The 10,577-nt window shown below is 41.0% G+C and overlaps 1 long non-coding RNA gene across 1 annotated transcript; it reads left to right on the forward strand.

Annotated features, from left to right (window-relative positions):
- The first annotated feature begins 5,450 nt into the window (after positions 1 to 5,450).
- Positions 5,451 to 8,953, forward strand: LOC132238593 (uncharacterized). Its single transcript, XR_009453831.1, has 3 exons — positions 5,451 to 6,794; positions 7,005 to 8,313; positions 8,553 to 8,953. It is a non-coding gene; the product is annotated as an uncharacterized LOC132238593 (long non-coding RNA).
- The last annotated feature ends 1,624 nt before the right edge of the window (positions 8,954 to 10,577 follow it).

A 10,577-nucleotide genomic window follows, 5' to 3' on the forward strand; every position in this document is an offset into this window, starting at 1 on the left:
GAGAATGGCTATGGGGGTTGGGGAACAGAAGATATCCAGGTTTTTTATTTTACTTGAATGACAGTCTATTGCTATGACTGTTTTTATCAGTGCTTTCCTGCTGGACTCTGATCTGACCTTGCCATCGTTATCTTCAAACTCTGCACTTGGCAAAGGTTTGGATAATCCCTTTGTGTGTTTATTGAATGAATAAATTAATAAGAAATGACAGCCCAGCCGGCGTGGCTCAGTGATTGAGTGTCAACCTATGAATCAGGAGGTCATGGTTCGATTCTTGGTCAGGGCACATGCTGGGGTTGCAGGTTTAATCCCCAGTGGGGGCATGCAGGAAGCAGCTGATCAGTGATTCTCTCTCATCATTTATGTTTCTATCTCTCTCTCTCTCTCTCCCTTTCTCTCTGAAATCAATAAAAATATTTTTTAAATAGGGAATTACAAAGATATAAATAAACAAGAGCATAACTGGCATTCTTGAATATCTCTCAATTTTTACTTTTTAAAATTTATCTCTACACTTGTCTTATTTATATCTTTTGAAAAAACCTGATCCTTTTTTTTCTGTAATAAATTCTTGTGATTTTTCTTTCCTAAGAAAAGCAGCTATTTATATCACATTTTGTTTGTTTGGATCTTGTTACTGAGATTTTAGATGTTTGGACCAGTTAGATTATATCTTATTATAAAGCTAATTTTAATCATTTTGCATATATGATTATGGGACAATTTAATTTATAAAGTAGGGCATATTTATGGCACATGATTTAAAATTTTCCTTTCAGGTTTGTGCTGACATCCTAAATTCCTTTACACTATTTGTATGCATCTTGTCAATCATATTTTATTCTGTATATGAGATTAATAGAGAAATATTACTGATAAGCCTTCCAGTTTCCTTGAATGGTTTTTAGTATTCTATCACACTTTTTTGTAATTAGATTTAAATACCCAGTCCCTCAAGATTTGCCATACAGAGAGCTGTCAATCAAAGAATTGGCAGGCTCTATGAACCACATGATCAAGTTTTATCCCTACTCTCTGATGCCTTCAAGACCAGCTTTTGCGAGCTGATACTTCATTTCACATGTCTTAGAACTCACTCACACTTCTTATGCTTGGAAATGTAACACACAAAGTGACAACCTAATCCACAGCTAATAAGTTAGCGGCTATAAAAATGAACATCCACATTAACTTGCCAAGCATGGAGGATGGAGGTGTTACACTGTACTCATGTATATGTCTGCTAGGGCAATAGTACATATGCCTTTGGAGATGCTTCTAAGTTATGCAGAAAAGCCGACAATACTTCTTGAACTTTGCTGTCAGGATCCAATTTCATTTGAGAGCCAAACCAACAGCATCAAAACACTTGGCCATGATCAGCCACAATCCAGCCGGCAAAGAAAACATGTAAAACTAGCCGTGGGCTATATAAATTTTGTGAAGATAAGGCTATCTCAGCATACTCTGTTTTGTCCTAGTTTAGAATATAGACTTTCACCAAATAGCAAGAAGAAGAAGAAAAAGAAGTTTCTGCATATCTCTTAACTCATTACTCAAGCAAGTAAAATGAGTAATTACTGTAACTATTTAGAGAAAATTTTGTTTTAAAAGTTATGTTATTACCAAGTATAAAACACAATTACATTATATTTTTAAATATACATTCAAAATTTAAAATGTTGAGTCTATTTAGTTGCAAACAATTAATATTTAAATTAATGCACTATACAATTCAATTTGAACCCCACGCCATAAAACTGAGTTCTGTCCATTGAAATCTAATTTTAAATTTACTTATTTTATATAGTAAGATAGGATATTTGACATATAATGCTTTAAACATTTATAAATTCTTGGAAAATACATATTTGATTAATTTATAATATTTATGAATATTCTTTTTAATAAGTATAAACTCTCTTACCCCCTTTTCAATATGTTTTTATAATTGTGTGAGTCGTGATCACATACATGAGGGAGGAGCACCTCAAGACCACCGGAAAGGTGAGCAGAGATTCCTGTTAAGTGGAAGTTAAGCTGCATTTGGGAACAGATGCCAACATTTTCAAGAGCCAATTATAGTACACTAGAGGCCTGGTGCATGAATTCGTGCATAGGTGGGGTCCAGCCGGCCCACGCTGATCAGGGCAGATTGGGCCAGGCCAGTTGGGGGGAGGGGCCACTGGTGGTTGTTCAGCCGCCCTGCCCCCTGTCAAACTCCCTGTCAACTCCTGGTGGAGGGGACAATTTGCATATTAGCCTTTTATTCTATAGGATGTTTGATGAGTCTCATTTCAGCACTTAGAAGAACTCCGTAAGATAGGCATCTTTCATCCCTATACTGACTCATATCTTAAGTCTCAGGAAAGTTGGATAAATTACTCAAATTCACAAGCCTGGAAAATTGTGAAGCTGGAATATAAAGTCATATCTAATTTAAAAGTGTGTTCTTTTTATTATTCTACTAGAGACCTGGTGCATGAAATTTGTGCATGGGGGCAGGGGTCCCTCAGCCCTGCCTGCACCCTCTCCAATCCGGGGCCCCTTGGAGGATTTCCTACTGCCTCTCACAATCTGGGACCGCTGGATCCTAACCCCTCGCCTGCCTGCCTGCCTGCCTGCCTGCCTGATTCCCCCTAACCCTTCTGCCTGCCTGCCTGATCGCCCCTAACCACCTCTGCCTGCCTGATTGCCCCTAACCACCTCTGCCTGCCTGCCTGATAACCCCTAACTGCTCCCCTAACAGCCTGATCGCCCCTAACTGCCTCTGCCTTGCCCCACACCCAGGATTCCCTCCTCTGGCCGGTTCCAGGCACCCGGGACCCGGCTTCCCTCCCTCTGGCCAGCCGCAGGCACCCAGGACCTGGGCTGGCTTCACCTAGGCCTCAGCCGCAGGTGCCCAGGACTGTGAGGCGGGCGGCTCGTCCCTCTTCTGGGCCACAAGTGCAGGCACTGGCACCTGGGACCATGGGGCGGGTGGCTTGTCCCTCTCCCAGGATGCAGATGCCAGGGACCACAGGGACCATGGGGGCATCCAGCTTGTCCATCTCCCAGGCCGCAGCCTGGCTGGTCCCCATTCCTCCCTTGTGAGCTCATTTGTGTCTGGCTGGTCCCCATTCCTCTCTTCCCAGTGTTGAGTGTCTGAGCTGTTATGGCATGACAGCATGAGGGCATGATGACCATTTGCATATTAGCACTTTGTTATACAGGATATAGTTTTCCAATGCACAGAAAGTAAAACAGACTATAAGCTTTTCAAAGATAGTTTTTCCCAAAGCACCGTTGTGCACATTTCTTGGATTCTCATGATAACAGTTAATTAAAATTATTATTGACTATTTTTACTAATTAATTTTTATATGTTTTATGCATTAGCACTGTTTATTCACATGTAGAGTAGTTAAAATTTAATCATTACTTATTAAAGTACATAATCTTCAGTGAGATAAAGGAAGATTTCCTAAACCTCCTCAACACAATTCACTTCTGACAACACAATTGTTAATTCATAAAACGTTATTGACTTTAGTATGTATAGTAAACTAATATATCCTTATCATTATAAAACTAGTATTTAATTACTGGGTACAAAATATAATTGGGTCTTCTTTCATCAATTACTGGTCCACTATAGAATGGAAGTTGCTATCATGTTCCTACTTTGCAGCTGTATTTAAATTTTTTTGAACTTATTTTTTTATCTTCTTATCTTCTTCTGAACTTATGTTCTATGTTACTGTTCCAATGTCAATTTTATATTGACATAGTGTAGAATGTGTTGTGTGATGAATAAACCACAGACACATTAGGTTGAACTATATTAAATTGTCATACCATGGGTCAAAATGCTCAAGAATCAGCAATTTCACGTGGTGCAAAGCTAATCCTTGCAAACTGGTGTGTGTGTTTTTTACCCCTTTCCATTATCAGGATAAATTATCAAATATTCACCAAATCACAAATGAATGCCTAAAGGAAGTAACATCTTTATAATATACATTCTATTCACCACTTGTAAAAGTAGTTCACCCATCCATAAAAATTAACTTCCAACAGGAATGACTACGACCTAGTCACTAGGTGGATAAGAGGTCTGGAAACCTAATTTTATGTATGTTTGAGTTAAATTTATGATATTTACTGAAACAATGAAGACTGGTTTGTTTTACAGTAAATTATGTGTTTGAATAAAACTTCAAAGAGTAATTGCAAAGCATAAATAATCTACTTATTAATCAACGCCTTTCAAAACAATAGAGAGGAGAAAACTGTCCGCTGAAAACTGTCCACCAGCTATGCCTTCGATAGAGTATAAGAAAAGCAGAGCCCCCTCTTGGGAGAACAGGAAGACTGAGGACTTTACTCAAAGAAACTGGTTTGTCCAGACAGTTTTATTTCACTACCCCTCAAAAGTGAGAATGCCTTGGTCACTTCTGCTTCAAAGCAGCCGTAAGGTCAGCAGGACCTCGGGGTAAGGATGCAGGCACATTGCACCCTTGACCCCTGAGATCCAGGAAGGAGGTCAGACCTGCCTGATGGAAGTCTTCACAGGAACCAGGGTTGCCGTAGTTTGCTACTATGTGTAGCATACCTAGTGTCACACAAAGTCATTGGGTAAAAAGAAAACTTGCCATTTATACTTTATGAATTACATTTATGAAATTCTACGTGTAATTAGCAATACAAGTAGCTTAAATTTCTGGATTTGTTTGATCCACATGTGCATTTTTAGTTCCTGAAAACTTTGAGAAAAGAAAAGAAAGGCTCTAAATACAGATTAAAAGACGTGGTCCCTTCCCATAAAATGTGCGCATTCCTCTGGGGCAGAAAAGATGAACGTATATGAAAGAATTAGAAAACATCCTATAACACAGTCCCCCTCCTCCCTCAAGGCACTAATTGTTACCATACACTTATATGGCACCTCCCTTAATACCCAAACAGGGGCTGTGGAACAAACTGTTGAATAAAATACACCCACAATCCCCCCCTTAGCCAGGGACTGGCGAAAATTCAGTCCCTTCATTCTAATCATAAGCTCTTCTGACTTTGAGATCCACCTACACCAGTTTTTCTCATGGTTGGGCAATATCTTCAGAAATCCTAGCCGGGAAATTAAGAAAATAATGCTAGTGACAAAGTAATACTAATGACAGCCCCACGCCCAGGTGTGGAGCCTCCCGAGTGCCCTTCAGTAGGTGTTTAATTATTTTGTGTCCCTCTGCAATCCTTGGAACACTGCTGGCAACATGCTGCTCAAAAGACGAGGAGGCATAGCCTGTGTAGGCAGCTGGTCCACACTCCCTCTCCGATGCCAATTTACCTCTCAAGTGTTAGCTACCAAACAAGCCAGGGATCCGAGCTGAGAATTTTGTTTACGTGACTAGCCAAGTCTGACCTGCCCCCCACACACATACACACTCCGCCCCACCCTAAGTTTTCAAAATTTCTAGAAAAATTTTGCAATGCACTTTTCAAATTTATTAGGATATGAAATCTCCTGGAACAGAAAAATTCCAAATATACCTACTACCTAGGAAATACCATCCTTGCTTATGCACCCCCTTCCCCTCTGCCTGGGTTACAGGGAACGTGAGGACATCCTTTCACAATGTTTTGCCGAAGCCCAGGCTGTCTTTTCCCTTCTCTGCTCTTCAAAGGGCTGCCTTTGCCTCTCGCACATTCCTCTCCTCCAAGAGGACTGTGAACATCTGTTCAGCATCTTTCAGACTGGAGCCTGCTCACGCGCGCGGCTCTCTGGGGCACTGGAACATTGACCCGCAGCCTTTTCTTGTCCCAACTTGGTCTCAACTATTTTTAGCCTCGTTGATTTTCGTTTTCAACATTTCAGTCATTTTCCATGCCTGCTTATTCTCCTATTCCTCCATGTTGTGTAATATTCCTTTGATGACCATTTTCCAAGGAACTCAAAGAACTCGATGATTCAGCCTTCCTCCCACACGCCTCTCGAGGCAAGAGGCTCTCCTCCCTACTTCTCCGAGGTGCCGGATTGTTTGGCTCCGGTGCAGTTCTGTTTTTCCAGCTGTCAAGCAGCAGCTGACCAGGTTTGTTTTTCTTCACACTGAAAATCGACACGCAGCAAAGTGTGTTAATGCATAGTAGGCGGGAAGCAAGGTCTAAAAGAAATAAGTCAAAATGGAACCTCAGAACTCAACGTGGCTATGAACATAGAGAGAGACAAGCTCAACAATTTTATTATGTGCCAGATGCCAGGCTAGTTGCTGGGAATAACGGTGGAGAAACCCCAGTCCCTGGCCTTCAGAAGGAGGAGACAAATGAATTAGCATTTATTCGTGCTCTGAGAGAGCACAGAGGCAACGCACTACCCTGGGACAGGAGGTGGGCAGGGCTTCTTAGACGTGGCACCCGAGTGCGGAAGGTTACTAGGATTTAGCCAGAAGAAAAACAAGGGGAATGAAATACCAGGTAGAGGGAACATTGTGTCTGATATTTTGGAAGCAAAGGAGAAAGACAGCAATTCTTAGAAATGCAAGTAGCTTAACGCAGGTGTGGAAGGTTGGGGAGGAGCAGTGAAAAGGAAAGTTGAGAGACCAGGCCATGTTAAGGAATGGACTTTATCCTGCAGTGGGGGAAGCCACATTTTAAGTAGGAAGATAATAGAGGCTGCACTGGAGTAAAATTACAAGACAAGAGGCCAGTCACAGGAGGCTGGTGCAGTGATCTGAACCGAAAGAGGGGAAGGCCTGAACAAAGGTGAAGCCTTGAGGGATGTAGAGAAGTAAGAGATATTGAAGAGGTTGATGTGTGGGGTAAGTAGACCAGTAGCTCTTGGGTTTCTGGCTTGGACAACCTGGCAGTCGATTCCTCTCACTGAGGTGGGACAAGATGAAAAAGGATCATACTTGGGGTGTGTGTGTGTGTGTGTGTGTGTGTGTGTAGGGGGGGAGGGTGGGATGAGTGGGGGTAGTGCCAGCAATAATTAATGATTAACTGACTCTTGGTTAAATTGCTTTTGATAGGCCTCTGAATCATCCAGGCCCGGACATCCAGGTGGCTCAGAATCCAGTAGAGAAATCCCAACTAAAGAGATATGTGGAGAAATAATCAGCAGATAGATACCTTTGAACACTTCAAGGAGTAGCTAAGATTACTCAGTTATTATATCATTAAATCCCCTTAACTCTGTGAAGTGGGTTAAAAGAAAAGACCCACAGGCGTATAATAATTGGATGACAGATCCAGGCTTGTCTGACTTCAAATCTTTGCCTTTTTCTCGTCTCCATGCTGCTTTCCAGGGGGTATATTGAGTGCTTGGAAGAAGTGTTCGTTTCTGTGCTCATGGCTTGGGTGCGTTCACTCCAGCCCAACACTGCTGTAGTTTATGGAAACACAAATATTAATAAAGCATGTCTGCCGCATTCAAAGCAGGGTAAGAGAGAGGGGAAGTCAACAGTCATTTTCATATAATATGGTAAGGGCAGTGATGGAGGTGTGTCTGAGGTGTATTTGGTACAACTTGTAAGAATCAGGAAGAACCTCTGGCCCCAAAAGTACAGATAAAATGCCGATGTCAATCATGTCAACCTCCAATCAAGTCTATTCATCAGACTGAGTGGAGTTGGAGAGTGGAGGCAGGGTGGAGAGGTGGAGCCTCTGTCTGAAAGGACTGGTTTGAAGGGGAGACTTGGCTTAGAAGAGACAATGAAAGAGACCAAAAGAAGGAGGACACCTCCAGGAAGGAGCCAAGAGGACCTCCACAATAAACATCAGACCCACAGCCTAGGGCATTCAGGTAGCCTCTGGGAATTCCACTCTCCTCCCTCAGCCTTCCATAAAAAATGCTTTTTGGAGGCCAGAAATGGTTTGATCTGGGGTTTCCTAGCAAGTGTAGATGGATTAGCAATTGTTAACTTGTTTGTAAGCATTGTTATCCCAGGGATGGGCCTGATTGTTCATCAAGATATTCTCAGTACATAGTCTGCAAAGTAGCATCTCAATAAATGTTAACCTTTATTGAATCAAAGCTAAATGTAAATAAACAACTAGTTATGCTCAAAGTATTTCTTTTAGTTTTCTAAAATATATATCATATGTTGAATATTATAACTGTTGTAGTCAAGTGGCTGATAAATGTGGACACATCATTAAAATTTTTAAGATAATATGGTTGATAAAAGACAAAATAAATAATGTTATAACAGCCTTTGGTGTAGTTGGGGGAAAAAAAGCAGAAACCAATGAATGAACCATGCTTGCTCCTGAAACACTGGAAGGGAGAAATGAGAGGATTACCTGGGGTGTCTTTTTAAACATATAAGTTCTTTCATGGTTGCATCCTCATTTCTTTTTTCTTTTTAAATATATTTTATTGATTTTTTACAGAGAGGAAGGGAGAGGGATAGAGAGTTAGAAACATTGATGAGAGAGAAACATCGATCAGCTGCCTCCTGCACACCCCCTACTGGGGATGTGCCCGCAACCCAGGTACATGCCCTTGACCAGAATCGAACCCGGGACTCTTCAGTCCCCAGGTCGACGCTCTATCCAGTGAGCCAAACCAGCTAGAGCATGCATCCTCATTTCTTATATGGAAATGAACAAAGACCATCTAATTGAGAACAAAAGCAAAGTCTGATTTTCTCAGGGCCTAATATAGCAAGGACAGAGTTCCCTGATTGAAGGGCAAGTGTCCAAGGAGAAAAAATAAAAAATTCAAAAAAAACCACACACTTTGCTTATCTTCCAGAGTAGAGGGCAAGGAGTGCGATCTGTTCAGCTTCCTCATCACTGCTTTGCCCACTCCCATGCCATCCTCCCTCTTTCCTTCTTTCCAGTGTAAGATCCCATTTCTTACAGGCCTCTAATTACAGTCCCCAAGAACACAGAGAAAGATCTGATGTTATTTTTTCTTCATTTATCAGTTCACTTTTTTTATTTACTCAACACACTCTTATTGACTACTGATGTGTTCCAGGCACATTATTAGGCAATATAGAGAGAAAGATGGGAAAAAAGATAAAATAACTGGAACATTTCCAATCTTCATGAAGTGACAGTTTAGCAAATAATATTTGCTATAATGGTGTTGGGCTACTTATCAAGTTATTTTTCATTTGGTCTCTCATACATTCTTCACCCTTATGTTCCCTGACTAGTGCCTAAGGAGGCGCTGCAGATAGCATCCTCTATTAAAATAAGATTGAGACTAAGATTAATAAGGCATATATATAATTGATTTCAGAGAGGAAGGGATAGAGAGATAGAAACATCAATCTGAGATAGAATCATTACTCTGCTGCCTCCTGCACACCCCACACTGGGGACTGAGCCCACAACCAGGGCATGTGCCCTGACCTGGAATTGAATCATGACTTCCTGGTTCATAGGTTGATGCTCAACCAATGAGTCATACCAACCGGGCAATAAGGATCTTTACCCTCCACCTTTAGTGGGGTTTAGTCAAGAAAAGGTACCAGCAAGGTATTGAAGACAAGGAAGAAAAGAGACCAAAGTATTTATTCCTTTTGCTTTATATTTGCTTTGTGCTTTTGGCTTTATCCCTCCAGGTCAACAGTTCATTCTCGGAGACTCCCACCTCCAAGTCACAGATTCTTTATCGGGGCTATTCCCGCAAAGGGTTGCAGGGATACCTCTTGTATTAAGAGCATTTGACCTGCAGTGGTGGTGGTTCATTTATCCTGGGGTACTTAAGAAGGAAATAGATGGGCAGCATTCTAAACTATGGCTTGATTTAAACACTCATAAAAATAATGTATGGTGCAGAAATCTCCCTTAAGTCGTCATAATATAAATTCATGGCCTCTCATCAAGTCTCAAACTCGAACCAGTTCATAGGCCCAGAATGCCTTGTTTGAAATGGAAACCAGACCTTTTTGAGGATGGAGCCTGCAGTGCTGCCACAGTACATACCTATGTCTTCTCCCAAGTCTTCCTCAGAAGCACACATAACATAAAAATAAGTTTGAAAATGACCTGTGAAATGGGATAAGCTGAGACCTCCCAGGAGTTCTTAAATACTGACCTTTGGTTTCTACTAATTCCTGTGGAGTTAAAGCACCACCATGGTTCAGCGGTGAATTACCACAAACCCAGTGGCTTAAAACAACACGAATTTCTTATCTGATAGTCCTGGAGGTCAGAAGTCTGAAATGGGTCCAACTAAAGTTCCTTCTAGAGCATTGGTTCCTAATGTGAGGCGTGTGCCACAGGGGGGCAAGTTGATTTTAAGGGGGGCAATTCAAAAATGAGTTATTAACAGTAAGGTTTTTGCATTTCTTATGGTTCTGGGGCCTCATATAGAGCATATAAACATATATTGTGACATACTTATGCATTTCAATTCTCTATTATATGTTTTGAAACTTTATTGGCTATTTTTATAACACTTCATATTATTATTTTTTAAACAATTTCTTAGTGATTTCTTCCTCAGTATTTCAACTGTCTTTTTATTCTTTTATTTTTCTCTTTCATGGATGCCATGTTCTTTGGAAGCTTGTTTAGACCAAGTTAATGGCCTTTTAGGCTTCCTCCATGTGAATGGAGTTCACTTTCTGAATAATAAGAATTAT

Source organism: Myotis daubentonii, chromosome 7 (assembly GCF_963259705.1).
Source record: "Myotis daubentonii chromosome 7, mMyoDau2.1, whole genome shotgun sequence".
In the NCBI taxonomy this organism is placed as follows: Eukaryota; Metazoa; Chordata; class Mammalia; order Chiroptera; family Vespertilionidae; genus Myotis; species Myotis daubentonii.